Source organism: Gopherus flavomarginatus, chromosome 1 (assembly GCF_025201925.1).
Source record: "Gopherus flavomarginatus isolate rGopFla2 chromosome 1, rGopFla2.mat.asm, whole genome shotgun sequence".
In the NCBI taxonomy this organism is placed as follows: domain Eukaryota; kingdom Metazoa; phylum Chordata; order Testudines; family Testudinidae; genus Gopherus; species Gopherus flavomarginatus.
Genome location: NC_066617.1, coordinates 265,151,531 through 265,156,788, shown reverse-complemented (window position 1 = coordinate 265,156,788; position 5,258 = coordinate 265,151,531).

Below are 5,258 nucleotides of genomic sequence, written 5' to 3'. Positions count from 1 at the left end.
TCTTGCTTTCTGGTTTTTGAGGTTATAGGTATCATATGTTCAAGCTGTTCGCTGCAGTCATGAATACTACAGACTTGTTTTGTTTGCTGAAGGCTGAGAGTCTCGTGTAATCCCATGACTCCAGGGGCTGGGGCTTTAAGAAAAGCACTAAATATCATAGGACTTATGATAAAACCATGGAAACACTGGTAGTTATTGTCTGTATTTTGCTTTGACCATATAAATGTGATGTATTTCTTTACCACCATTGGAGGCAGGGCCGGTGCAAGGATATTTTGCGCCCTAGGCGAAACTTCCACCTTGCGCCCTCTGCCCTCACCCTTCCCCCCAGAGCATTGCTTATTATAAACTTTCAAAAATGAATACTGCATAATGTGGCATTGTTCATTAGAATTAATACATATTCGGCTTGAAAATTTATTAATTTCATTATTTAGCCTACATATTTAATGAAAATAATTGAATAACCTGACAGGGTGTGGGGCTGGCTGGCTCTGGACAGGGCAGGGAATGTGAAGCTGGTTGGAGAAGGGGTGTGGGGTTGGCTGGAGACAGGGGGTGCGGGACTGGCTGCGTGCAGGGCAGGGGGTGTGGGGCTGGCTGCAGGAAGGGCAGAGGCTGCAGCAGGGGCTGCAGACAGGTGGTGTGGGGCTGGCTATGGACAGGGCAAGGAGTGCAGCAGGGGTTGGCTGCATGCAGGGCAGGGAGTGAGGGCCTGGCTGTGGGCAGGGCAGGGGGTGTGGGGTGGCTGGAGACAGGAGGTGGGGGGCTGGCTGTGGGCAGGGCAGGAGGTGTGGGGCTGGCTGCAGGCAGGGCAGGGGGTGCAGCAGGGTCTGGCTGCGGGCAGGGAAGGGGGTGCGGGGCTGGTTGCGGGCAGGGGGTGAGGGGCTGGCTGGATACAGGGGTGTGGGGCTGGCTAGAGACAGGGCAGGGGGTGTGAGGCTGGCTGTGGGCAGGGCAGGGGGTGCAGCAGGGGTGGCTTGGGATAGGGCAGAGGGTGAGGGGCTGGCTGGAGGCAGGGGAAGGGGTGTGTGGCTGTATGGAGGCAGGGCACGGGATGAGGGGTCAGGACAGGGGGTTCAGCTGCCATGGATGGAGCTGGAGCACAAAGAGCAGCTGTAGAAGGGAGAGCTGTTGGACAGAAGCTTCTGTGAGGAACCGGCTCTGTCCCATGGAGAGATACCACTGCGGGATTTGCATTTTAAATAGCAGTGGGGACGCCCCTGCAGCCCCTTGCCCTCTCAGCCTCCTGGGCACTGGCTCTCTGCAGCTTACTCCCTAGGGGCTCAGCCCTGCTCCTCTTTGCCCCCAGTCCCTCATTAGGCCTGGATGCCTGTAAAGCATGCAGCATATCTTTGTACTGTGTTAATGACTCCTGAACTGGTGGGGGCTATGCCTAATTGCTGTCACCATCTCTTTCTTTGCTGGGCAATTAGATGACAATTAACTTGGAATAGCCCAGAGGTGTCAGAGTAGAGAAGGAGGGAGAAGAGACCTTTAGGTTTCAGTTCTGTGCAAAGCCGGTTAACTTTTCTTTTCAGCTGCCTATAAACAAATCTAGTAGAGAAAAGAGTTTCTTCCCCACATCCCCTCCCCCAAAAAATCGGTAATGATTTTAATGGATGCAGAAGCAAAATAATTCTGTAATCAAAAAGACAAGTTTCCTGCTTTCCCTTCCACAAAGATCTATTTCCAACCCAGGTAACTTATTATTTATTATCTGTAGTAACTATGTTCTCACGTTTGAATGATACACTGTAGTGGTGTCGGAGTTCTTTGGAAATCCCTCAGCTCTTTTATGGTGTTGGGAGTGAATGCTAGACCCTCGGTTAATTACTTTTACCTTACTTCACGTGCCCAACCTTTGGTCATTAATTTTTGAAGTTAAATTAGATTTTCAAAACCCAGCTTTAAAATGATGTTCATGCCGACAATTGCAATTTAATTGTCCAAACAGGGAAATCGATGCCTTGAAATTATGGGATCTAATTTTAAAATTGTATTAAAAATGTGGCATTATAAAGGGGAACTATTTTAAAAGGTTTTACCAGCATCCCCATTACTGTTGCCCAGGATTTTGCTTCAAGCAGTAACACAGGAGGGAGAGGGCAATGGACAGATTAGTGTTCAGTGGTACTTCAAACAAAAAGACATTTACTCTTAAATTATCTCGTTGATGCCTAACTGACGATCTAATAGCATGCATCAAGTACATCAAAACTTCGCTGAATAAGCTTGTTAGCATTTCTAAGGGGGACACTGAACATTCCAAACAGTGATAAGTGGTGCCTGCGGGCGGTCCACCGGAGCCGCGCAAGCAGCCGACCATCCGCAGGCACGACTGCGGCAGCTCAGACTCCCTCTCTGTCCCAGCAGCAGCGGCTGCTCAACCATTTAAAAAAAAATTTGAGGGTGCTTTTTGGCGCCCTCAAATCTCGGCGCCCTAGGCAACCGCCTAGTCTGCCTAAATGGTTGCACCGGCCCTGATTGGAGGCCTCATATTTGGCTTCCCTACAGGACTGCACTGAGCCCATAGTGTTATTAATCCCAAGGCACTTGGCCTGGTCCTTTTGAGACTGATCCTGCAAGGTACTGAGCCCCTGTGTGCTGAGGCTGCTTAGGAGATGCTCAGCCTTTTACATGATTGGGACCCTTGTTTTCCTGGCAATCCTACCCTCATCCCCATAAGATATCCATTTTCCAATTAGTCAGCTTTAAAATCTCCATAGATTTATTAAATGAGTCAAAGTGAACTCTGTGGTCAAGCTCAGTGTATGAAGAATGTTGTTTGCAGTGACCTCTTGTCCACTCACAACAGAACCCAATAATGTTTAATTCACCAAGAGAGATGTGGGTAATAAATGAATGCACTAAATGTTATGCATTTTTCAATATGGTACACAAAGTAGTTAACCCAACTGATCTGCGAATAGAAAGCCTGGCTGAAGAAATCAGTAGAACATCACTGAAGGTATTTTTAAACATAATTAACAATAATATTCTAAATAGATATTTAGCATTATTGTATAGAAATTACATTAAGATCTCTGTCCTACCCACTGCACATACATAGGTTATATTTTTTATGCAATATGCTTTTTCATTTTGATTACACATTTTTGAAAGAGAGATGTTCAATAGGAAAAATCTTGCAAAGCAGATTTCAGTAAATGGTAAGATTTAGTAAGCACGCACACGTTGTCTGTCTTCTTGTTTGCCTGTCTAGAAACGGTAAAAGAGACACAGATACCATGTGTCATGGTGATATCCATGTGATAAAATGCATTTATCAATACATATTTGACCACCTCATCTGAACTCTATTCACTGATTTAGCTTTACGGGCACTACTTCTAAAACTTTAAATTTCTGAGTAGATTCAAATCCTTCTAGTTAACAACAGCACAATTCTCTTTAAAAAACCCAGTCCACCAGAGAAATTTTTCTTGTGTTGCTCTTTAGATCTACATAAGGAGTGGTCCTCCATATGCAGATATCATCCTCTTCTTGCGGAAAGGAGGCTCTGATGCGTCTGTGGCACCATCAGATGCCTCTTTGGCTCCTCTTCAGCCACGGGAAGTGCACTCCCTCTGAATCCATACAATTTACACAACCACAGACTGTGTTAACTTTACTACTGATCTCTTCCCTCAACTGCTGGGATACCCAGGAGCCACCATATACAGAATGGGAGACCCTGCCCTCATGTTTCCAATACAGCTGCACTACCAGGAAGCCACCATTGCCGGAGTTGTTGTGGGGTGCAGGTAGGGTTGCCAACAATCCTGTATTACAAAGGATGTCCCTTATTTAAACAGAAAATTGTCTGTCCTGATGCCTTTTAACCCATATTTCAATAGCAGGGGGCCAGTACTCAAGGGTGCATCTTTTCACTACCCTCCTGATCCTGGCCTTTCAGTGCTGTTCAGGGAAAGCAGACAGGGCTGTGCTCAAGGGCCAGGGTCAGGAGGAGAGTGTACGTAAGGAGGAAAGATGTACCCCCCTGCTGGACAGGACCTCCTGCTAACTCCAGCCTATCAGCAACTGCTTTCCCTGTGCAGGCTCTGTCTGGCAGGGCAAGTGGATGGGGCTGTGCTGAACGGCCAGGCTCAGGAAGTATCTCTGTCCGGCAGGGGGGTTCAATGCTCCTGGGTTGTAGCCTCTCCACTCGCAGAGTCTCTGCCAAGGTCCCCAGCAAGGTGCACAGTGCTGCACCAGGCAAATACGAGCAACTGAAACTTCCCACTCAATTCTTGACACTGGTACAGAACCTGAATAGGAGTCACAGTGGCTGCTGGCGCAGCCCCTGAGGCCCTTGGGTCTCTGCAGTATCCAGAGCTGGAGAGAGAAAAGCCCTGGGGATGATGGGGCTGAGGGGGAAAGGGACTTGCCCCCAGAGGTTCAAGTCAAGATTGGGGACATCTGAGATCAGTCCCATATTTTTTAAAGACAATGTTGGCAACCCTAGGCAGGTCTCTACATGGATGGCCCTGACTTCCTGTGGTTCCCAGAGAAGCTGCCATACTTGGAGGTAGATTTTCCATGGGGCTAGGAGTGGGGAAGAAACAGTGCCTTGCCATCCTCAGCTGGACATTGTAGACATATCTTTGCAATGAAATCCTCACAGAGGACTTATGAAAAATCCTGTCCTGTGGTTTTTATCATGGAAAGGGACAATCCAGGTCCAAAACTGACATCTCTCACCATTCCTCACAAATTACACTGGCCACTGGATCTTTGAAACTGTGTAAAAAAGTTGGCAAACAAGCTAAAATAAAGCAGCATAATGGTTCTGTAAAAAGCGTAGGGGAAAGCAAGATTCCCATTTGTATAGTTTTGCTATAGCTCATAAAAATGTAGCTTTTGCCAAGAAGTATTCAATAGGTGGGAAGGGACAAAAGAAAGGCAGGAAGGCTCTTTTGTTATTCAGTTTACAGTTCTTTATGGGAAGGTGCAAAGGGCTTGTTATGTAGTGTTTCTTCTATACTCGTTTTTGTTTGTTTCTGGAGGTAAGCTTCTTTACTGCTGCTGTTTCTGTCCCCCTCCCCCGCCCCCGACTTCTAACTGTTAAATGTTTACTCCCTTAAGCACTACAAAGTGAACAAATGCATTAATTTTGCTCTCCCACATCCTTTTTTCAACATCTAACCCTTATACAAACAAAATATATAGTGTTTGTCTCTAGTATAATTAGTTTAGCTGAAAAATAATTTCTACAGAATGTTGCACAATGTATTTCTTCTCCCCCTGCTGAAATT